Raw genomic sequence first — 24,862 nt, 5'->3', positions numbered from 1 at the left:
GGGCCATTGCAGCCACCCGGGTGAGACAGGGCAGGAGCTGGTGATAGAGGTGGAGAGAGGAGGATGGATTCAAGAGATACTCAGAAGGTAAAAAGATGCTCTATTTGTCTAGCCCTATACAGTATCCAAAGTGCTTTTGCATCTATTACCTCCTTTGACTTTCAACCACCCATGAGAAACTGAGTAGGTACAGTCAGAATCTCAGCTTCATAGGTGATGAAACGAAGCTAGGAGGAGGGGAGGCGTTTGCCCAAATTCACGCAGCTGGTTAGGACAGGGTTGGGACTCACATCCAGATCCTCCAACATCACATCCATGGCTCACATGCACTCTCGTGTCACCAGGACTCAGGCTGGAGCTGTCATGGGAGGGCAGGTGGTAAGCTGCAGAAACCTGACTCGGCTACCTGCCTAAGGCTATTTACACACTTCCAATTGATTTGTTGTAACCTGTAATTATTTTTGCTGAATTTTTTTTCACACTCCATTTGTCTTTTTACTCACCAGCAGACAGGCTACAGGAAATAGCAGATTGGGAGAGGAGTGGGCGCAGGGGAAGCTGTCTTTTGTTCTAGGATAGAAGGTGAGGGGATTCCAGATGCCGGTTTCCTGGCTTGCTCCCCCTTCTCCATTTGGCTTCATGCTGGGGCTCTCTTCCTCCCCACAGAGAGGTGGTGGGAGCTCTGAGCCACATCTCTCCTCTCTGGGATCTCAGGTCTGTCTCTGAAACCTGCTGGTGGAAGAACCTCAGGAGCCCCTGCCTCCTTCCCACCACATGACCTTTGCCCATTGGCATAGCTGTCAAGACACAGACTTTTTGGGAAAAAAAAAAAAAAAAAAAGAAAGAAAGAAAGAGTGAATGCTGCAAAGATGGATTGTTAATTTTCCAAACGGGATGTGACTCTGAGATCCCACCTACCCAGCTGGTAGGTCCACTGTGCTCCCTAAGGCGGTTTGAGTGTTTGGAATGACGAAGACCGTCCTCCCCTCTCCTCGCACTGAAACCTCAGTCAGGCGCCGCTGAGTCTTCTGCTTGACGAGCCCTGACCTTGGGCTTCCCCAAGTCCTTTCAGAATCCAGTTTGAGCAAGAATCCTGCTAAGTCAGGTTAGTGAAATTTCCCCACTCTTGGTGTCTGACTACCCTCAATATTTTATCAACCCAGCCTGCATTCAGCAATGATCCTGTCAAGTCAGCTTAGCCAGAAACCCCTTACCCTTGATGTTTCTTCTTAGTAATTTTCTGTCCTCTGTCCCCAGCACTGACCATTGGTTGCAAATCTCCACTTGCGCTTGTTGGAGTTGAAACTGAGCCCGAGCTCTCTCCCCCACCGCAAGACACCTCTGCAGTGGTCCCTACAGGGCTGCCATGGCCCCCCTTGAATAAAGTCTGCCTTGCCATCTTTAACACGTGTTTGGATAATTTTTTTCTTTAACAGGGGTGGTCACTCAGTTTGCAGAGCTTGGAGAAAGGCCTCTGCTCATTGTTTGAACCTGTAAGGTCCCTTCAAGGAGGTCAGGGCTGTTTACAGTCTATCCCCTCCATGCTAACGTGGTCATTGTCCCCCAGACCCCAGAAGAGGTTCTTTTGTGTCCTGGGTGGCTGCATGGGCGTGGAGTGCAGGTGTTCACCCCCCCACAGCCCCCTCTTCACTCACTCTCCCACATTCTGCCCCAGGATTCAACCCACTCCCCAGTTCCAGTCAAACAGCAGCCTCCCTCCCCTCTCTTGTGGAGCCAGCTTCTCCTCAGCATGGTAAGGTGGCTTTGTTTTGTTTTGTCTTTTAAAATTACTGTGGAAGCCCAGAGAAGCTGTTAACTCCACCCATGTGAGAAGAGCCTAAATCCAGTTCGCAGCTAGGATGGTCTTCCCTGAATGGAGCTGGAGTGGAGCTGGAAGTAGCTCTCATTCTTTTGTGACAAGCCTATCCTCAGGAAGATGGACACCGTTACTATCCCAGTCTCATATTCTACTGCACTGCCATTTACAGGTAGTTCAAAATTTGCAGTCCTTGCTATTACCGTCACAAGATTGTTATCTGCCACACTTTACATGTGAAGACACTTGGAGAAATTAAAAACAAAACAAAAAAACTAGCCTAAGGGCACACGATTATGAGTGACAGAGGAGAGGGATTCAAACCCGGGCCTGACTAAAGGCTGTTGCCGATATTCCAGTCATCACTGGAGGAGTTAATGAGTGATCTCTGCCAAAGGTATTTGCATTGATAGTCAAAACCTTGGAAAGGCTATAGGGCAAGAAATAGCCAGGTAAAATCTTCAGGGTTCAGAGGAGTAGGTGGGGAGCTCTGTTCTGGAGGCAGCCTCTAGAGTCTTTCAAATTTCCACCAGGCCAAAAATCAATATGAAGAAGCATAAACAAATATTGAACCCTAATTAACAACATGATACTGAAGTATTTAGAGGTTAAAGTGTAACAATGTCTGCAACTTTGAAATGTGTCAACAACATAAGAAAAGACTGGTGGATGGAGAGAGGAACAGATTTGGGGTAAAGCAAATATAGCAAAGTGTTAGTTATAGAGTCTAGATTGTGGGCATATGGGTGTTCACTGTGCAATTCTTTAAATTCTTCTGACTTTTTACACTTTTCGTAATAACCTATTGAGGGGAAATCAATCACACAGGTGGATCACACCCACCTCTTGTACAATGCCAGGCTGGAGGGGAGCTTAATCATTAGTCACCAAGTTCTTTCCCAAGCGTCCATCAGAGAGAGTGCTGGACTAGACATCTAAAGGCACAGAATAACAAACAGGCAGTCCCTGCTTGGTGGAAATTTAGGATATCTGCGAGAAAATGGGACAGAATCATAAAATCAACAGTTGTAAAGATAGTGAACTCTTCAGTCTCTGCTTTAATGGAGGGGGAGCAAATTGCCTGACTATACATGTTCAAACGCCTTTTCTTTTTCACTTTGATGCATGGGAAGGCTCACCACAGTTAGACAGAAATGGGCAGTAAGAGAAAATGACCCAAAAGCACTTGGCGGGTTACAGAAGGTCCCCAGTGGAGAATCTACCTGCAGGTCCCAGAAGGTGATTAAGGAGCAGGAGGGGCACCTCTCGTGGCAGGTGGGCTTAGTGGAAAGTTTAGGGGACCGGGCACCACACCAGGACCAACTCTGCTAATCTACGTAATCTGAGCAAATCATTGTTTTCTTTGAAGCTTCATTTCCGCTTTTGTTGCCTATAAGCCAAATTCTGCCTGGGGGTTGTTTTTGTTTTTGTTTTTTCACTGTCTGAGGCAGGAAAACAAGGTAGTCCTGATGACAGTCCTCAAGGGCTAATCTTGGCCTCCAGCCTCAGCTGAGAAGAACAGGGACCCCTCACAGCTCATGGGAGAAAAGTACCTAGGGCTTGCTTTTATATGGCCTTGAGTTAATGGGTTTTTAAAAGTATTTTTAAATAACTGGAAAAAATAAAAAGAATAACATTTTGTGAGATATGAAAATTATATATAATTCAAATTTCAGAGTCCATAAATGAATTTTACTGGAAAACGGCAAAACTCATTTGTTTGCGTATTGTCTGTGGCAGCTCTCAACCAGTAACAGCCAGGTACTTGCAACAGAGACTTTATGGCCTGCAAAGCCTAAAATGTTTAGTTTGTACCCATTTATTTGTTTGTTGATTTATTTTATTTTAACTTTTTTTTGAGACAAGGTCTCACTCTGCCACCCAGGCCGGAGTGCAGTGATGTAATCTTAGCTCACTGCAGCCTCGGCCAGCTGGGCTCAAGCCATCCTCCCACCTCAGCCTCCCAAGAAGCTAGGACTACAGGAGTGCACCACCATGCCTGGCTAATTTTTGTATTTTTTTGTAGAGTTGGGGTTTTGCCACATTGCCCAGGCTGGTCTCGAACTCTCATGCTCAAGTGATCCTTTTGCTTAAGCCTCCCAAAGTGCTGAGATTACAGGCGTGAGCTACTGCATCCAGCCTCTACCTCCTTACAGAAACAGTTTGCCAACCTGGTGTGAAATAGTTCATCTGAAACTTCGCTGGTCTACATACCTCACTTCACAGAATTGCTGTGAGAAGTAATGAGATTTGGGTTTAGTAAACTGGAAGATTCCATAAGATGCAAGGCGTTACTACTGCCCTGATTTCATTTCTCTTAATACCATCCTTACAAAAGCAGGAGAATCTAGAAGGAAGGTCTTATATAACAGAAGGAGAAACGAAAGCCAACAAAGGGAGACACATGGCATGCAGAAGTAAATGCCTCTGCTTTTCCTGAGAGGCTTCCCACAGCCAGGGCCTCAGCCATGTACTCCTGCAAATTTGGGGATGTACAGTCTCATCTGGAAAGATCCAAAAGGGAGGACCAGGCATTTTTCAGGAATTTAATGATCCAGTTGTTAAACACACCATTTTCCTAATTTTTTGACTGTAGTTTATTATCTGTGTTCTTGAGGTCATTTACGCCTGTTCTATGTATATGGTGAAAATACTATACATTGGTGAGCTACTGTGGCTCTTTTCCTGGCCCTGCTTTCAATGATGTCATATTTGGTTTCTTGAAATTAGTCATGGCAGGTGTATTTACAATTGGCAGTTGGGAAGCCCTACAAATCAGGCATTCCCCCCAGTCTCAAAGTTGTTTGTCAAACATTTACCACCACGCTGCTGGGACCAGGACTTCCATTTACAAGAGATTCACAAGGGAGACAGAAGGCAAGTAGAGCAGAGAGTGAAGAATGACAGAGGGCAGAGGGTGGACATCCTGGGGTGCAGAAGAAGAGGAGGGCAAGCTCTGCTTGTGTTCCAAGAAGGTTTTGAATTGGAAGAGATGTATTTGGGGACTAGGGCTTTCATGTAGCCATTTCTATGGTCTGCATTCTTTGGTTTCACCTCCAGATTAATGAGGTCTCAAAAAAAACCTAGTTGCATAAAGATGGAAACACCAAGGTTTGGGAGGTGGTGGGGGTGAACGACTCACCTGGAGTCATCCAGGGCTTCACAGCAAGCCTAGCATCACGACTCCTTCTCCCAGACTAGCTCTTTCCAGAACCGTGGCACTGTCTTACCAAGCACCTGCTGATGACAGGAAATGGATGCATGAGTCGGACCTGCATTGCTGCTGTCTTCCTGTCAGTGAGAACCTGTCTCCCTCCCTTCTGTCAACAGGCATCTGGAGGCTTTGTTAATCCAGGAGAGTCCACCACGTCCTCAGCTCGTCCCGTCTCTCCACAGCGCTCTTCTCAGAGCCCTTCAATCATCTCCCCGGACCAGGTTTTTCTCCTAACACAAGCTTATTAAGAGTGCGGGAGTGTTCAGCACACAAAGTATTTGGCACGGGGCGTGCGGTGACTGCCTACAGCTCTGGGAAGCTCCGCAGAACCAACACCAGAACAGAGTGTGTCTTCATTTTCCAATGAGAGGACTTTGCGTCCTGACTTTGTGTACTCTCTCAGGAGCAGATCATCAGTGACAGTGCACGCAAGGGGGCAGGAGAAGGCATTGTGGGCGTGGTCCACTCTGAGCACATGGAATGATTTTAGATCTCCACTTCCATTTGGTAGCGTGTAAAATAGCAGACTCTTGGAAAGGCATGTTTGGAAGACACCCAAGAGGTCATCATATCCAGAACTTCATTTTGAAAATGTGTAAACTGAGGCCAGAAAGAGAAAATGACAAGAAAATTTACATTGCTAATAGGTGATGGTGTTGGAAACAAATCCTGGTGTTTTATCCTGTTGTAATAAGAAATATATATTTGGTCTCTGTCCCTGATTCCTGGCATACAACTCCTAAAACCCTTGTAATCTCTGACTAAAGAGTTTCTTTTGGATGCTAAAAAGGAAACTGGTGGCTGGGTGCACCTAGGTGGCTTCAGAATGGGATGGAGCTGGTCACCAGAAAGACCACGGTATGATTAGAACCTCTGGAGAGGAGGGGGGGGCTGAAGGTTGAGTTGATCCCTTATGGGCGATGATGTAATCAATCATGCCTACATCATAAAACTTCCATAAAAAACAAAGAAAAATTGGTTCAGGAGCGTCCAGACAGCTGCACCTGTGGAGGTGCCTGGAGGGTGGCTCTTCCAGAGAGCACATGGCAGCTGCACCCCTTCCCACATGCCTTGCCCTGTGCATCTCTTCCATCTGGGTGCTCATCTGTATCCTTTAACATACCCTTTACAAGAAACTGGTATATGTAAATTAAGTGTTATCCCTGAGTTCTGTGAGCTGCTCTAGCAAATTCATTGAACCCAAGGAGGGGGTCATGGGAACCCTGGTTTATAGCTGGTTGGTCAAAAGCACAGGTCACAGCCTTGGTCTTGCAATTGGCACCTGAACTGGGGACAGTCTTGTGGGACTGAGCCCTCAACTATGGGATCTGACTCTCACTGCAGGTACATGGTGTCAGAATGGAACTGAATTATAGAACACCCAGTGGGTTTCTGCTGGAGAATGTCTTGGTGTGTAGGGGAAAACCCCCATGCACCTGGTCACAGAAGTATACTGTAGTGAAAAGCAGTTTATTTTCCCTTCAAAACGCATCTCTTTGCAGTTCGTTCTTTTCAAGAAAAAAGCTAGAACTTAGTCTCTTAGCTTCAGACACAATGTAAAATTCATGGAACCATTACTTTTTCTTTTTTATTTATTTATTTATTTTTTATTATTATTATTATTTTTTTGAGACGGAGTTTCACTCATGTTACTCAGGCTGGAGTGCAATGGCACGATCTCGGCTCACCGCAACCTCCGCCTCCTGGGTTCAGGCAATTCTTCTGCCTCAGCCTCCTGAGTAGCTGGGATTACAGGCACGCACCACCATGCCCAGCTAATTTTTTGTATTTTTAGTAGAGACGGGGTTTCACCATGTTGACCAGGATGGTCTCGATCTCTTGACCTCGTGATCCACCCGCCTCTGCCTCCCAAAGTGCTGGGATTACAGGCTTGAGCCACCGCGCGCGGCCAACTTTTTCTTTTTTAAAGTAAACCATACATATACATATATTCCTGTATTCCTGAAAGTATGCTGAACACTATGAAATGAATTCAATAAACATCATTCCTGCTATTTATAGTCTGGCTTACAGTTTAAAATTGAGATGGACACAGATGGAAAAGGGGGTTTAAGCTTAAACAATAGATATAGAGATAGAATTTACACTCTATGGCTGGTGATGATAAAAGTAAGCTTGGTGCCATGTGTCTTTCATGGGAATGTCCCCTCGAGATTCCCACCTGTCACAGCTATAGCTTCGGGGTCCTGGCATCACACTCCCCAGGAGGGGAGGTAGGGGAGGCCAAGGGCCCCAGGATGTCTGCCTGGTCCCTTCTCACTGTGAGGATGCCCTTGGCACAACTTTCTCAAGTCACACAAACTATTACAGTTAAATACAAAATTGCTGACAGGAGTAGGAGACCCTGAGGGGAGCAGCTGGCAATGTGACAAAAGTCTTTTCTGGGAAAACAATCAAATCATGTATTTGTATTTTTTTAAGTTTACCAATGAATTGTACAACAATGTAAAAATAAAGTTCATCCTAATATGATGTGCAAAAAAAAAAAAAAAAAAGTAAGCTTGGTGGAATGAGGATGACTTGGATTTGAGAACCAAAGACGTGTGTTCAAATCCTCTCTCTGCTGTCTATTAGCTGTGTGATTTTGGACAAGCTGCTCAGGCCCTCAAAACCTGAAATTCCCCGACTATTAAATACAGACAGTCATATTTACTTAACAAGGATCTTGTGAGGATAGAACGAGATATTTGTAAAGTGCTTAGTATAGTACCTGGAGCAGAGCAGATACTCAAGAATGGTAACTAGTAATGGTAACTAGTATTACTTCAGTGACAGCTAGGTCAAAGTACTGGGAGTAGGTAGGGACAGAAAGGTGGGAAGTGGGGAAGAAAATGATTTACCTACCTGGTGTTGATCACAATAACAGCAAAAATTCCTCATATGATTTTGCATTTCTCCTTATGATTTATAGATAGCCTTGAGAGACAAAGCAGTGTTAGTCCTATTTCATAGGCTGACATGCACTTGTATTTATTCGGTTAAGATGTATTGTTCTAGACTTGTTCTAGATATGAGGCTACAGTAATGCACAAGCAAAGACTAATGGAAAATTCAATGGTCCAGACTCTGACGGTGGATTTTCTAAGCTAGTATCTCTTTCAAGCCTTACTCATTCTGTTTGGCAAAGGCCATGAACACCCAAATGACCAGAATTTTGAGGAGAAGAAAGGCAGGGATGAAAAGAGGTTGCCAAATGCTGACTCATCCCATGGCCCTCCAGAGCACTGATGAGGAGTGAAGGTCACTACAGAGGCCTCTTTCCTTGATGGTGCTTCCAGAGTTGGCATGCACCCATTCAGGGTTCTTGGAGGCTCATGCCCACAGGACAATTGCTTCTGGGCTGCTGCGCTGGGCTCTGTGCCAGGCAGACTGGTGTTCAATCCAGGCGAAGCCAGAGTGCAAAAAAGTAAAGACAGGACAGGTGTTGCATGTCAATGACAGGAAGAAGGTGGAAAGCGTTCTCTGCTCTCCTAGTCTGTGCAGACACTGGCTCGGTCTATTGCAAGTGTATGCCGGAGACAGAACGGACAGGCATCCGAATGCCTACAACTGGTCAGGAGCTTTCACACATGGTGAAAATAGAAGAGGCATGGTTGTTTGGGCAACTGTGACCTCAGAGTGTGTCTATGTGAATATGTTTGTGGCCTGGGTGTTTGGAGTACGTGCTGTGTGTTGTGAGAATGGTGGGTGGGTGTGACTGTGTGTGTGAGCGGTATACATCCAAGACGTAAATAGAAAGCAAAGGGGGTGATGTCATAAGCCACGGACAAAAACTCTGTAGCCAAATTCCTTCAGCATGGACCTGCGTGTGTTTCCTGTATGTGTAACTGGCACAAGCCTGGTCTTTTGTTCTGTGTGTTTAAAATGATCTCTGAGGACCAGGCTCAGTGGCTCATGCCTGTAATCCCAGCACTTTGGGAGGCCAAGGTGGGAGGATAACTTGAGGCCAAGAGTTTGGGTCCACCCTGGGCAACATAGCAAGACCCTGTCTCTAAATAAAATTTTAAAAATTAGCTGTGTGGTGGCATATGCCTATAGTCCCAGCTACTTGGGAGGCTGAGCTGGGAGTAAGGGAATGTGCTCTCTTTCTGGGTCCACAAGGGGATGTAGTTTTAAGGGCAAGAACTTCCCAGTGCCATGCCCCCCTCCCATCTCTCTCCATCCGGGAGATTTAACAGTTTATGTTTGAATTTCGCAGGCGCGGGAAGAAACTAAGAGTCAATCACTCCAGCGGAAGTTCTAAGGAACTGCTTTCACTGGCCTGGGGTCTTAGAGAAGGTGGGGCTTCCTCCCAGGTTAAGTCCCCTTCTTCCACACCCTTTTGGACTCCATGTTTGGAGTCTCTCTTCCTCTCTTTAAATAAATCACTTTCTACAAACACTTTTGAGTCCAGCATTTACTGCACACTGCACCGTGGTCCCCTCTCTCACTCTTGAGAGGGCAGGAGACCAAGAACCTGGAGAAACGTTCTCTCAGGGGAGCTGAGGGCACCCTGAACCCCAATATTTCAGGAGGATTGCTCAAGCCGAAGGTTCGAACTGGAGTGAGACGTGATCATGCCACTGCACTCCAGCCTGAGTTGAAAGAGTGATACCTTGTCTCAAAAAAAAAAAAAAGGATGAGTAGATGCATTACTGTTGTATGTATTTGTACATGAGCTTATACACGTAAGTGTTGGGTTTTGCTATGGTCTGAATGTTGTGTCCCCTCAAAACTCATGTTGGAACATACTACCCAATGTCCTGTATTAAGGGGTGGGGCCTTTGAGAAAGTAATTAAGTCATGAGGGCTGTGCCCTCCTGGATGAGACTGACACCCTTATCAAAAGGATTGAGAGGAGCAGCCTTGCCCCTTACAACACGTGAGCAAGAAGCTACCGTCTTGGAAGCAGCGTCCTCACCTGACATCAAACCCGCCTGTGCCTCGGTCTTGGCCTTCCCAGCCTCTGGAACCATGAGAAAGACATTTCTGTTGTTTATAAGTTACCCAGTCTAAGGTATGTTTGCTATAGCAGCCTGAACACACTAAGGTAAGTATGTTATGTGTTTATCTATGTAAATCTGTGTGTGCTTCTGGCCAAGGCTGGGGACAGGACGTAGTGTGCGACAATGATGGATTCTGGCTTTCCTACAAGCCTAGGATTTTCTGTCCCTATAAATTGGATACAATTCATCCATCCTGAGTGAAATCCTAAAGGTCTAGATCAATCAAATACGGCTTTGACCCCTGACACCATCCACTTGCCACTCAAACCCAAGCCACCCAGAAACACCTCCCCTGCTAGGCCCCACCACCAGGAGAAGCCTCTAACGCAAAGGCTGACAACACAAAAGATTTCTGTCTTAGCTTCCCCTCATTCAGTCCCTCAAAGAAAAGGGACTGCAGTCGAAACTGAACCGTTCATGCTGGCTATGCTCTGCAGCGCTGTGACACAGACGTCCCAGTTTCCCACCCAGAGCCTAGAGGGGCCGGTTGGAGAGCCCAGATAATTTCCTCATTACTTAGTCATCTCCTGAAAGCTGCTTACTCTAGCAGGCCCCCTCTGTTCTGAGGCTGACATTCCTTCTTTGCTCATTTCTCTCTGCTTTTGTCTAATGAGGTGCAGGAGTCTGCCGATACTGACAATAGAATTACCCGGGACTCCAGATTCTGTCAATCTCCATTAGGAGCCCAGGGAGAGAACAGTCAAAGCACTGGGACACCTCGGTGCTGTTATTGTAATGGGGTTCATTGCGAGAGCAAACAAAACAACACTCGCCCCAGATGCCCACCCTGGGCAGATGAGTCACTCTGGCTTCCAGCCCATGCTGCAGCATCCACCTCACCCCACCACTCCAAGGAGCCAGAGCCCGGGGAAGTCATGTACCTCGCTGCTGCCTATACAGGGACATCAGGGAGGCTCACTCTTCCCCTGAAGATCTGCCTAAGGTTGGCTCAACACCCTCTCTTCATTTCATGACTTGTGGACCACCCAAAGCCTCCCCTCGATTTCTGTAATGTCCTAGGTGATGTAGGTCCTCTTGACCACCTCTCATTTCAAGCAACGTGTGAATTATTTGGTATATGGACCATCTCTCTGATCCTCCCAACTTCCATATGCTTTTTTTTTAGGTTTCTACCATTTCAACTCCTTATGGAACTCAGTCTGTTTTCTTAATTGATAGGAAAAGACCGCTTAAAGGTAAGTCTTTTCAACAATGGTGCTGGAAAAAAAAAAAAAAAGACTGGCAACCTAAACCTCACAAAGTTATTATAAAATTAACCCCAAATTAATTTTAAATGCATTAGTTTATGGTGTGATGGCTCACGCCTGTAATCCCAGCACTTTGAGGGGCTGAGGTGGGCGGATCATTTGAGCCCTGGAGTTTGAGACCAGTCTGGCCAACATGGTGAAACCCCATCTCTACTGAAAATATAAAAAAACTAACCAGGGGTGATGGTGTGCACCTGTAATCCCAGCTACTTGGGAGATTGAGGCAGGAGAATTATTTGAACCCAGGAGGCAGAGGTTACAGTGAGTCGAGATCATACTACTGCACTCCAGCCTGGGCAACAGAGAGAGACTAAATAAATAAATAAATGTATCCGTTTATAGACGTATCATATGTAAAATGTAAGACTAAAAAACTTTTAGAAGAAAGCATAAGAGAAAATCTGTGAGACCTTGGTTAGTCAGAGTTTTTAAATAAAATACTCAAGGCATGATTCACAAAAGAAAAAAGATAAATTAGATATTATCAAAATTTAAAATTTGTTCTGCAAATGACACTGTTAATAGAATGAAAATATATGCCACAGATGGGGAGAAAATATTTACAAATCACATCTTTTATGCAGAATATCTGAAGAAATTTTGGCCAGGTGTGGTGGCTCACACCTGTGATCCCAGTACTTTGGGAGGCTGAGGGAGGAGAATCCCTTGACTCCAGGAGTTTGAGACCAGCCTGGGCAACATAATGAGACTCCCCCCAACTCTACAAAAAATAAAAATAAAAATTAGCCAGGCATGGTGGCATGCACATGTAGCTTCAGCTACTTGGGAGGCTAAGGCGGGAGGATCCCTTGAGCCCAGGAATTCAAGGCTGCAGTAAGACATAATCACCACTGCACTACAGTCTGGACAACAGAGTGAGACTCTTTCTGAAGAAAGAAAAGAAAAGAAAGAAGGAAGGAAGGGAGAAAGAGAGAGAAAGAAAGAAAGAGAGGGAGGGAGAAAGAAACAGAGGGAGGAAGGAGGAAGGAAGGAAGGAAGGAAGGAGGGAGGGAGGGAGGGAGGGAGGGAGGGAAGGAAGGAAGGAAGGAGGGAAGGAAGGAAGGAAGGAGGGAAGGCAGGCAGGCAGGCAGGCAAGCAGGCAGGCTCAAAACTCAACAATAAGAAAACAAACACCACTAGAAAAAAAACAGACAAAAGATTAGAATAAGGACTTCTCCAAAGATATATAGGAATGAAAAATAAGCATATGAAAATGTGTTTAACATTGTAGTCATTAGAGAAATGTTAAATTAAAACTACACTGACATTACCACCATAAACCTATTAGAATAGCAAATAAATAAATACAGCTGACAATAGCAAGTGCTGGTGAGGTTGTGGAGCAACTGAAACTCTCATTCATTACTGGTGAGAATGAAATGGTATAGCCCCTTTAGAAAACAAGTTGGCAATGTCTTATAAATACCTACCATGTGACTACAATCCCACCTGCTCATAAAAAGGGAAACTCATGTTCACGTAAAAACTACTACATAAATGTTAACAGCAGCTTTATTCATAATTACCAAAAGCTGGCTTAATCCAAATGTTCTTTAACTGGCAAATAGATAAACTGTGGTACCTCCAACAGTGCTAGAGTGGAAAACTACTCAGCCGTAAAAACGAACAACTACTTCATACAACAACATGGAGGAATCTTAAATGCATTTTGCTAAGTAACAGAAGTCAGACCCAAAAGGTTGACTATTACATTATTTCTTCTCTATGACATTCTGGAAAAGGCATAGGGACCCAAAATAGATCAGTGGTTGCCAGGGTTAGTGGTGGGGAGAGGGGTTGACTCTAAAGAAGCAGGACAAGGGAATTTTTGGAGTAATTGAACTGTTCTCTGTCATGATTGTGGTAGTATATTCATAACTCTATGCTTGTCAAGACCTATTGTATCATGTGCCATAAAAAGTGAATTTTAGCCTCCAGCGAGGTTCGTGTGAAGCTTCCTATTATGGCTTCCAGCGGGGTCCCGGTGAGCGCTGCTGACTCGGCTAACGAAACCCCCAAAATACCGGACAAACTGGGAGATTGCCTTCGGGCAATTAGTGGCTTTGCCGCTGATAGGAATGACTTCCGGAGGAACTTGATCCTCAGTTTGGGACTCTTCTCTGAGGGAGTTTGGCTGGTCAGGAACTTGAATGACATTAACCTCATGGCACCTCAGCCAGGGGTGTAGCCAAGCAGACAAAAGGAATCCTGGGCTGAACCCGAACCTTCCAAAAAACAGCCTACAATCTGTGACCATCACAAGATGTGCCCTGATGGCAGCTGAAGTGTGATTCAGATGGGCACTTTCCTTTTCCTTAGCCCTGCCTAGTTTCCTTTTGTTCCTTGAGTCCACGCAGAATTCCATTCTCTGGTCAGCAGACAGGTTTAAGCTAAAGTATTGCCTCTGTTCTGTAAAGTTCTGTACAAAGTCCCTAAGCTTCTCCAGGGGGTGATCTTTGCTCTTGTCCTGAGAGATAACAATGCTGTTTTAACAAACATTTGAAATAAATACTGCACACAAAGAAAAAAAGTGAATTTTACTGTCTGCAAACTTTTAAAAATTGACCAAAATATTGCTGGGAACTCAAAATGGAATACAAACTAAGAAATCAAACTGTGACACAAATAAATCCTATTGTTACATTGAAAGAGATGGAAAAGAAAATAACTCACAGACGTAACCATGGAAAACAGTTTTGAATGGATGCTATAAGACTGAAGACCAGAACCGTATGGAATGTGGCTTTTGTTAGGCACAGCAGAAAGAACTATACACAAGCGCTGTACTATAGTAAGTAAATTTGCTCCTCACAGAGGTACGGGTTAGCAATTATGAAACTACTTTATGTGTGTGCATACTGGGGCTGAAAAACAAGTTAATACCGTCAATTCTCGTAGATTGCAGTAGCTACATTCTATAGGTCACTGTAAATACTGAATTAGCAAATACCGAAGCATGGTTCCCAGGGGAAATAGTTAGGGTCCTGTGAGCCTCTGGTCATAACGTTTTCATCAACCAATCAATACATTGCCTTGTTTTGTGTGTGTTTCTGTTTAAAGACACTTTATTTACTACATAGCGTTCATTCACGATCATGGAACTCATGGCCAACCAGCTGTGCTATGACCCATGCCTGGATGAAGCTTATCTAAGACAGGTGACTTTCTTTGTAAGGCTCATAACAGCCTTTTTGTGCTCAGGAACATCAGGCAGCACGTCAGCACTACACTTGGGGGGCATTTTAAACAGCAAAATCACCAATGAAAAGCATAAAAATGGGAAAAACATGACGCCAAACCGTGAAAAGGACGCTTGTTTACCACGTGACAGCCAGAGCAAGAAGGCAGAACAGAGCCTTGTTTTTACCGCGGCTGAGAACAAGCACATCGGGCAAAAGTTTTTGAAGCTCTGGGCATGTCAATGAATGACTGGCCAAAGGCCGCCAAGAACTGGTTTTGGAGTTATAAATTATAGGTAGCAGGAGAATTTGCAAATACGGAATCCGTGAATAGCAAGGATCAACTTTATATGGTAGATAACGAGAGCCAGATGGGGGAATGGGGCGTCAACCCAACCGTCTCTCGAGGCCAGTCACAATTGCTAAGTGCACCAGACTTTTTGGAGTTAAAACTCATTGCATGCAAGCAAGCTGGAAGGACTCTTAGACACCAGATATTCACCACTCCTTTTACAAAGACCACTGAGGCCTAGGAAGGGATACATGGCTTGTCCAGGTCACGCATGGAACAGTCCTCTGTGTTTCTTTCCCATCATGGCCCGGGGCTGCCTCTGTTCACCTCTCAAGGATCTGAAGTCCTGAGGGATGGGAATTTTGTAGGGAGGAATAAGCATGTTTAAAACCCAGGCCTCAGTTTAACCAGAGGAATCTCTCTCCTACCACAGATCTGCCGGAAAGAACTTCGAAATAGCAAGTGGAGTGCCAGGGCTCAGACTCAGACCACCTCTCTTTCGACCAGGGCTCCCTCCTCAGGTGATCTCATCCATTCGCATTACTTTAAGTACCATCTTTATGCAACTTTACATCTCCAGCCCAGACCTCTTCTTCTGGACCCCATACTCAGATTTCCAACTGCCTTCTTGGCGACGCCATGTGGATACCTACCAGGCATCTGAAACCTAACATCTCTCAAGCAGAACTTTGAGGCCCTCCCCCAACCTGCTGCTCCTGTCCCCATTCTTTCCCACCTTAGTAAATGGCCGCTGGAATTGCTAAGGCTAAACCTGGAGCATCATACTTGAGTGCTTTCTTTCTCTCATATCATACATACAATTCAGCAGCCAATCCTGTTGGCTTGGGGGACTTCTTACCACCTCCATTGCTACCACCTAGGCCCTCTGACTACTGAGTTTGTAAATCTCCTGAACTTTGTTCCCTATTTCCAGCCTTGCCCCACACAGTCTGCCAAAACCCAATTAGAATTGTCCTTATAAAATGTCAGGTCACGTCACTCCTCTGTTCAAAACCCTCCAATGGCCTCAAAGCAAAATCCAAGGCCTGCAGATGCCTCCCAAAATCTACATGAGCTCTGTTCTCTCCTCCCACCCTACCCCACTTCACCCCGTTCCATCCATACGACTCCTGGCTGTTCCTGAACACCTGGGCAGTTTCAGCTGGGCCTGTGTTCTTGGGGTCCCTCTGTCTGGGAAGCTCTTTTCCCAGAGAGCAGGTTTGTGGCTCTTCAACACTTTCCCCCTGGTCCCAAATAAGCAGGAGGGCACTGGGTTGGAAACCTTAGCTTGCCAGGTGGAGTCCGGCCTAGATCTCAGGTTTTACTGAGCTCTGCTCCAATGTCACTTTATCAGAGAGCTTTGCCAAACTGCACCATCCCTGTCACTTGGTATCCCCTTCGTCCTGGTTTGTATTTTTTTTTTTTTTTTGACAGAGTCTTGCTCTATTGCCCAGGCTGGAGTGCAGAGGTGTGATCTTGGCCCACTGCAACCTCCCTCCGCCTCCCGGGTTCAAGCGATTCTCACACCTCAGCCTCCCTAGTAGCTGGGACGATAGGCATGCACCACCATGCTGGGATAATTTTTGCATTTTTAGTAGAGAAGGAGTTTCACCATGTTGGCCATGCTGGTCTTGAACTCCTGACCTCAGGTGATCCCCCGCCTCGACCTCCCAAAGTGCTGGGATTACAGGTGTGAGCCACCGCGCCTGGCCCTGGTTTGTCTTCTGAACACTCTTTGCCACCTGCTCGGCTATATCTATTTATTTGTGAATTGTCTGTCTTCCTCCACTAGATCAGAAACTCGGGTCTAATTCCCTATACCTAGAATATTGCCTGTAGTATAGTAAGTACTCAAGGTTTTGTTGAGTGAGAGAATGAATAATCTCCTGATCCTTAGAGAGCCTGCTCTAAGGATCAGGAGGAGACAGCAGCTAAGGAAGCCAGTCCTGAATTTTCCCTAGGGATAGGGAGTAAGTGGGGGGCTCTCTGAGGAGCCCTGGAAGCGCCCACGCTGCCGCCAAGGCTGTGAAGAAAACAGGCCAGGGTATCCTAACAGCCTCCACTCAGAAAGGACCTGGAAACTTTTAATGAGACAAAATAACAAATGTCGTGGTTTGGGGCTTGGTGCGCCTCCCGCTCCTTCACCCCTGTCCCACACACCCGGGCCCACACTGAATGCCCTCAGCCCCTCGTTTTCCTGCACTCTGCTCCTGTTCACAGAGCCAACTTCCTCCCGCCCCACACAGACGTTCCCAGAGCTCATCAGGAAATTTCTGATTTGCATCTCCAAAGAAATAAAATTCCACTAAATGCTGTTTGTTTTTCCTTCTGTTTGCCCTGAGGCGGGCCTGTTGTGGCTCCTGGGATCCAAAGTGGGTAATCCAGCCGATGTGTGGTTCAGGGAGCCGGGACCTCAGAGGCCTTGGCAATAAAAAGGGGAGACTGCAACTCCGGTTTGAAAGGAGATGGCGGGAGAGGCGGGAGGAGGAAAGAGAAATCCACACCAAAACCTGCCTGACACAATTATAGCCACATTTGCATAACAGAGACCGAGAACTCGCTTAGAAGGAGGGGTAATTAGATTCTCTGGTGATTAGGGACACTTTCCAAATGTGGGGAGAGGAGAGGGAAATCCAACCCCGAAGCAGAAAAAGAATGTACAGAATTGAGGCTCGCTGTCGGGAGGCGGGAGAGAGGACCCGCAGACTGAGAGCTAATTGGCTCTAGGCCGACACCTCCTGGCAAGCCAACGTTTCCAGCCCAGATCTGCGTGTCTGGACTAGTAGGGGAAAGCGTTGAAGACCCACCGACCTACGTGGGGGGCATCCAAGCCCCTCCCCAGACCAGCTGTAGGACCTTGTGCGCCTGTACCCTCCCTGAGGCCAGGTAACTCACGTGCCACATAGGGTTTGCAGGGCTGCTGGATGCTTAAATGAGATACTGTTGGAAGAGGTGTGGAGGATAGCGCACAGCCAGTGGGCTCGTTTGAAAGACACCGTCCCCAGCTCTCTTCCCGATGGGTGTCTCACAACAGCTGCGTTGCTTCTGGTCGTGCTCCATAGTGCGAGGCTGACGCCCTTCACAAGGAGGTAGCCTGTGAGTTAGGAAGGCAGTGACTCCAGGGTGGGAAGGAAGCTGGCAGCCTTGTGGCTGGAGCGTGTGTGAATATGGAAGCCTAGGTGTGTTAGGAAACGCGGTCTTAGATCAGCTCTTTCTCCCTCGAGCCTCAATTCTCACTTTCTCCGCTCTAGAAAGCATGACATCATAGGGGTCACCTTGAATGCAATATTCATGCATGTATAAAAACCATTTGCAAATGTGGATTCCTTATTATTAGTAACAGATAATTTGTATCATACCTCCTACTGCCTGGGTTATGAGCTTCTGGATGACAGGGACAAGATCTTTTACTTTTATTATCATTTTAAATTTCTGGCACTTGGCACATAGTGGGTGATCAGGAAATGTTTAATGAATGTCCAACCATTTTTGACACTTCCTTTTTCCTCCAGTGCAGTGGGATTGGTCAATGGCAGGGGATTCTTTCAAACCAGACACCTTAACTTAGGTCTATATGGCCTCATGACAGCAAAGAATTAAGGGGCTTGGGGGGACTTGTCATCCTCCCTTCATGACTTCTGTGCAAGGTCAGGATGTTGGAACCAATGCCCTGGGTTTCCAAGAAAAGACTGAACTGCAAGGAGCTTCTTTGAAACAGATCAGATTCACATCATCCTCACCTCTCATCTGGACCCCAACGTTAGAACATAATTGCTGTGATTAGAGATGAATGAGTCAACATTTATCCTTCTTTTAAAGGTGTGTGTATGTGTGTGCGCGCCTGCGTGTTTTTCATTTAAGTTGTGGCTATGGACGTATTCTTGCAAGTCAAGTTTTAGCTGAAGCTGAGAGTTTGTGTTCAGCTGGTTTCCATGGTAACCTGTTAGCTTCCGTTGCCTTCCTCTCTCCCCTCCTCTGTTTTGGGGATACTCCTTTCCTAAGGGCCAAGATTAGTAAAAGAGAGAAACGCACATCATTCACACCCAGCTCAACTGCTCCCAGACAGCACAGCTGAGGTGTGGCTGCAAACCCAGTGTGTCTGTCAGTGTGTGGCAGGGCTCAGAGCTGGTGGACGACAGGCTCCCTGCTTCAAGGTCGCTCCCACCCAGATTCCTGTTCAGCCCCCACGCCACCCTGATGGCCAGGCTGGTGCTGTAGGCACAGCTGTGCCCAGGGACTTAATTACATGCTTGAGTTTCTGTTCTCTCCAAGGCCAGGTGTTAGTTTTTAAAATAGAAGGACAGCAAAGGGTTAGCAAGAAGACAGGAGAGGCAGAGAGAGAACAACAGAGACAGAGTCAGAAAAAGAGAACAACCACCTTTTAACCTTTTGCTGTTTTTACCAAACAACAGACCCCAGAGATTACAGGTAGAAGCAGAAGTCAGAAGACCAGGACTCAGGCTCAGAATAAATGTAGGCATAGCCTAAACATTTTCCAATTTGCAGCTCACCCGTTTGAAGACATAAGCCATATAAGCCCATAAAACCTCCACCTTTCCGTGGCAATATCCACATAAAGGTCCCCACCCTTCACTTTTAATATTTCTGATACGGTCAGTTACCTTCTTAGAGCAAGAGGACATGTGCAAAGAATCAAAGACTTAGGCTCTGTTTAACCTAGGCAATGACATGCCAGACACTGCTTGAAGTGTATTCATTCACCAATTCCATCCCTACACAATTCACCGATTCCATCCCCACAAAACCTTTTGATGTGGGTACTATGAAGAACCACCATTGTACAGAGATGGAAATGGAAGCACAGAGAAGTTAAGTAAGTTGTCCGAAGTCACACAGCAAGCTAGTGGCAGAGCCAAGATTCAGAGACTCCAGGGTTTGTGTTTGTAACCTCTACATCAACGTGGCTGAAAGAGAACTCAGCAAGCATCTCATCCAACCATCTCACTTTCCTCAGAGGAGCCAAATCCCAGAGTTTGTGACTTATCCAAGGTCATACAGCTTGTGAGCTGCAGCTGCCCTGGGCAAGTGCCCAGATAATTAAGCCACAGCTGCTTCCACCCCTTCCGGAAAAAGTCAACCGGGCAAAGTCCTTGCCTCTAACCCCAGCTGCCTCCCCGTCCCCGGGGTTCAGAGCCCTGGCTCCCTGCCCTTCGAGGTGCCCCTTCCCAGATGGCCCCCGTCAGCCTGTCTAAGTCTCACCTCCCTGGGTGAAGGGGAGGGGGCTCTGCCCAGCAGTCCTGCTAAGAGTGACAGCGCCGCCCACAACCCTGTCATCTCTGCCTCGCTCGTCCCTGTCAGCCGCCTCCCAGCTCCCAGCTGTCTGTCAGCAGCTGCTCAGGGATATAAATAACCAGCCGTTGGCAGAGGCACCCTGGCAGAGAGGGGCGGGGGCAGGGAGGAGGCAGAGGGGCTGCTGACAGGCATTGAAGAAACTTGAGGGTCCTCCTTCCGGTGCAGACGTTCCAAGCTGATCCTCAGAGGACCAGGCTGAGGCCTAGAAGGGGAGAGGAGGTGAGATGTAGCAGGAAGCAGCTGACTAGAGGAATGGTGTCCGGCGCGCCAACCTAGCACCGTGTCCGAGGCCTTCCCCCTATTGGGTGCCAAAGACTTAGACTTAGGTGCTGTTTAACCTAGACAACTCCATGCCAGGCACTGCTTGAATCTCAGCACGTGTATTAATTCATTTCATCCCTGCAAAAACTCTGATGTAGGTGCAATGAAAAGCCATCGTTTTACAGAGATGGAAACGGAAGCACAGAGAGGTTAAGCAAATTGTCCAAGGTCACACAGCAAGCTAGTGGCATAGCCAGGACCCCAGTCCTCCCCTCCATCCCCAGATTCTTGAAGAAGTAGATGAGGACTGCTCCCCTCACAATATTTGTGGGCTCTAAGGATACTAAATCCATCATCATTTTGCAGAGATGGAAACGGAAGCGCAGAGATGGTAACGGAAGCACAGAGAAGTTAAGCAAATTGTCCAAGGTCACACAGGAAGCTGGTGGCATAGCCAGAACTCCAGTCCTCCCCTCCATCCCCAGATTCTTTAGGAAGTATATGGGGGACTATTCTCCTCATAATATTTGTTGGGTATAAGGATGCTAATTCTACAAGGAGCAGACGATCCTGGAGAGGAGAGGGTTACCCGAGGCCTGCTATAAACGCAGAGTGAGGGTGGATAGAAGGAAAAGTCGAGTTTGGGCAGAACTGGAAAGACAAGAGAATAATTTAAAATTCAGCTAACATTTATCAAGCCTGTAGCAGATGTTGAGTGCTTCCGCATACATCACCTCATTTCATCGTCTCTATAATCCCAGGGTGGGCAGTGTCGCTGTCTTACAGATAAGGACGTTCAGGAGTGATAAGGAGAATCAAGAAACAGCAGCGCTGGAAGAAACTTTGGAGATTGTTAGGTTCGGTCCCCACATTCTGCTGAGAAGACACAAAGAAGTTAGCGACATGCCCAAAGGCACACAGCCCGCAGTGCAGGGCTGGACATGGTGACCGTACTCTGCAGCCACTTCTGCCTGTCCCACCTCTTGGTGTGTGGCTGGCAGCCGCTGGATTGATCCAGACAGTCACCTTAGGAAAGTCACCGAGCACCCCCGGAGCTTAGGTAAAGTTAGGAGAGGGGCTAACAGGACCTATGCTATGGCTCAGCAAAGGCTGCCCTTCTGGTGGCTCTTGAATAGAGCGACGGATCTCATGCTGTGGTTTGCATGAGTAACACTTGGAAGGCTGTGAAAACAGAGCGCTGAGTTGCACCCCAGAGTTTCTGAATCAGTGAGTGTAACTTTCTATATGTATTATGATGTTTTGACGTTTAAACATCTTTCTGGCAGGAGAGAGCCTGCTCCTCCCTGGGCTGGCCAGGTTCTTAGAGAGCGTTGGGCTCAGTGGAAGCAGGCCTTTGATGTGCAAACTAACCCCCCCAGAGCCAGACCTCTATCTGCCCTTCTACCCCGGGAAGCAATCTTCTTCTGCCCTAAACATCCGAGGGCCAGGTCCCAGGCAATGGAGACCACCCCTGTAGCTTAAAGCCTGTTGACATTACCAAAACTAGCCAATCCTAAAATGTTCACCCGCCATGCTTTGCCTTTCTAATGGAAAACCCAGTGAGGAGGAGCTCTCTCCTCACTCCTGCCCACAGAAGGTCTGTGCTGAAGCCTGAGAATTGGGATTTCCATTAAATCACAAGTTCGCAGGCGACGCTGTTGCTGCTGGTTTGCGGACCCCACTGTGAGAACATTGGAATAGAGGAGTCGAAGGTAGCTGGGAAGCTGTAGACACATTTGCATATCGCGCCCAGGGAGCCCCTTGAAAGGAAAAGGATGAGGACGCTGATCTCTTATTTACTCTAATTCAGTAGGTCCTGATGGACTGAGATGGTAATGGCCTTACACATTACCGGTAAGAATACACAGCAGAGGCCCCACGGGAGAATTCATCCTGAGGGCAACCGCAGACAGGGCTAAGCAAAGGGTGGCCGGTGGATCAGCAGCATCAGCATCTTGTGGGAGTTGTTCGAAAGGCAGATTATTAGGCCCCATCCAAGACCTACTGAATCAGAGTGTCTGAGGGCGTGGCCCCCAGATCTGTGTTTGAAGAAGCTCTCCGGGTGATTCTAACACACAGTGAAATTTGGGAAGCACTGGTATAGGCCAATCGTCTGCCTTCATACTGGACCCTGCATTACCTTGATGGCAAAGTGGCCGGTTCTGGCACAGAGTGTGGCACAGAGTGTGGCTAGTGTGGCAGTGGCTAGAAACTCTCCCAGACCCAGCTACTTAGCTGCTGACCTGTGGGGACAGTAGCAAAGCAGGTGAGTAAAAGCTCATTTGCACTGTATCAGAAACCCAGAAGTGGCACAGCCCTGAGCGGGTCAGTGCAGGCGTCTGATCAGCAAAGGCATCAAGGCTGCCACGGGAAAACCCCACTGGACTGTGTGAGGCCAGTGCGGAGCCATCATTCAGGAGGCAGTGATAGAAGCAGGCACTGGGCAGCCCCTCTAGCCATCTATTTACTGACCCATCACACTACACAAGCCCTAGGGCTTTTCCATCCATTGCCAGGGGCAAGCACTGGGGAGGAAGAGAGGGCACTAAGAGAGGCTGCCTGCTCAGTGGGGAAGGTGGCTGCTTAAAGGATTGATTAGGTATTCAAAGATCTGTGGCCTTCCTTTTTTTGAGACAGTTTCGCTCTTGTTGCCCAAGCTGGAGTGCAACGGCACGATCTTGACTCACTGCAACCTCTGCCTCCCGGGTTCAAGTGATTCTCCTGTCTCAACCTCCTGAGTAGCTGGGACTACAGGCACCCACCACTACGCCTGGCTAATTTTTGATATTTTTAGTAGAGACGGGGTTTCACCATGTTGGCCATACTGGTCTCGAACTCCTGACCTCAGGTGATCTGCCTGCCTCGGCTTCCCAAAGTGCTGGAATTATAGGCGTTAGCCGCCACGCCCAACTGACCTTTGTACCCTAAGCTGATGAAATATGTCACTCCATTTATATTTCTGTAAATTTCATATTTTATTTGTGCTTCTAACAGAGATAGTTGGATCGTGGGACTTGCAGCGGAGAATTCTGACTCATGGTAGCCTGGAGATGAAGACTAAGGAAGGTCATTTGAAGGAGATTGCATGGCCCAGGATCTTCAGTCTGCCCTGAAGGACCGTAAATTCCAAACAGCAGAAGATGGTCCCACTGAAGACTGCGGCAGGGGAGGATCTGGGAGAGGAGTGTATGGGAAGACGCCCTTGAACACCTGGGGATGATTCAGCTTCACCTCCCCCAACATCAGGCACCCACCTCCCCTTCCCAAGCACCTCACACCTTTGCTGAGGCTGTTCCCTCGGTCTGGAATGCCTTCTCCACTTTGCCCGGGTGACAGACACCTGTGCCTCTTTCAGGACTTGGCTTGGGATCTTTTCTCTGAAGATTTTCCAGACCTGTCCTGAGACAGTGTTTCCATTTCTCCCCAAGCTCCCCACGGGACCCTCTATGTATTTCCATCACAGCATATACACACACCTTCTACTCCGGGACTTTACATTCCCCAAGGCAAAGATTGCCTTGTCTTTCTTTCAGACTCAGTACCTCGAATGGCAAATGAGGTGGATACTACCCAGGTAGAGCTTACCATCAGGTGGAATTTTTATAAAGATATCTGAATAAGGGATTAAGCCTCAGTGAGGAGCTTTAAATGCATGATATTTTACCAGTGATTCTACCAGGACTTTTGTACCTAATCTGCTTTAGAGTCACTCCTGCCTAGGGGAGATCCCAATTTAGTGGGGGAAACCCATTCCTGCCCGAAGGGAGTTCCAGTCTGATAAGGGTGACACAGCCCTTGCCCTCAACGAATTCCCAGAATGATGGGTAAACATAACATATTAGCCATGACACTGTTCCCTGCCATTTGCTGGTTTCTTTTCATGCCATAAAAAATGTGGCCCCTGGGAGCCAAGCCTAAATTGTCCTGCAGTTCACAGTCCAGAGACAGAGCTCATACCCTAACATCAAATCTCGGAGAAGGCGCTGTTTGGCCTTGCACGGCCCCGGTGCCCATCCCTGTGGGCAGGTGGGGCTGCATGGAAGAAACGAAGGCAGGCTGGTCCTGCCAGTCTACACAGAATGGGTTTGCCATGGGACAGACCTCTGGTATTGGGGAGGGGATTTGGAGGCGGGCACAGCAAGTTGTCCTTGACTGACAAAACTACTCCCCGGGGCTGCAGAGGTGTCTGGACACATAAATCCAGCACAGAATGTAAACGGGGGCACGTACCATAGAAGCAAGCGCAGATCAATACTCCAGAGTAGACTTAAAAGGGGAGAGGAGCCCTGGTGTTTGAGGTCAGGTGGAGTTAAATGGGGAAAGCTCACAGGGGAAGATGAATCTTGACCGGGAATTGGAAGAAAGTGTAACAAGTTTTAAGAGGCTTGTCCTTGCAGATGCCTGGGGACCAGGACGGGGTGTGCTGAAGGAATACCTGAGGAAGAAGAGGACAGTTCCTCAGAGGATGCCGGAAACCCCAGGTCCCACCAGTCTCACACACCTAGCCCAAGGC

General features: G+C 47.3%; 1 non-coding gene and 1 pseudogene across 3 annotated transcripts; one reads left to right on the top strand and one right to left on the bottom strand.

The window, feature by feature from the left end:
• Positions 1–3,252: 3,252 nt before the first annotated feature.
• On the bottom strand, positions 3,253–3,368 carry LOC116559153. Its single transcript, XR_004272346.1, has one exon.
• A 9,881-nt stretch (positions 3,369–13,249) lies between these two features.
• On the top strand, positions 13,250–21,410 carry LOC116558765 (annotated as a pseudogene). Of its 2 annotated transcripts, XR_004272159.1 has the most exons (3): positions 13,250–13,732; positions 18,428–18,430; positions 21,394–21,410. The product of XR_004272159.1 is annotated as a mitochondrial import receptor subunit TOM6 homolog pseudogene, transcript variant X2 (transcript). The 2 variants fall into 2 exon arrangements; XR_004272158.1 differs by lacking the exons at positions 18,428–18,430; positions 21,394–21,410 and having other exon boundaries at positions 13,250–13,827.
• Positions 21,411–24,862: the final 3,452 nt, after the last annotated feature.

Source organism: Sapajus apella, unplaced genomic scaffold (genome assembly GCF_009761245.1).
Source record: "Sapajus apella isolate SASKATOON/1434 unplaced genomic scaffold, GSC_monkey_1.0 scaffold22, whole genome shotgun sequence".
Taxonomy (NCBI): domain Eukaryota; kingdom Metazoa; phylum Chordata; class Mammalia; order Primates; family Cebidae; genus Sapajus; species Sapajus apella.
Note: the sequence above shows the minus strand (reverse complement) of the source record. Positions and strands in the feature narration are given on the sequence as shown.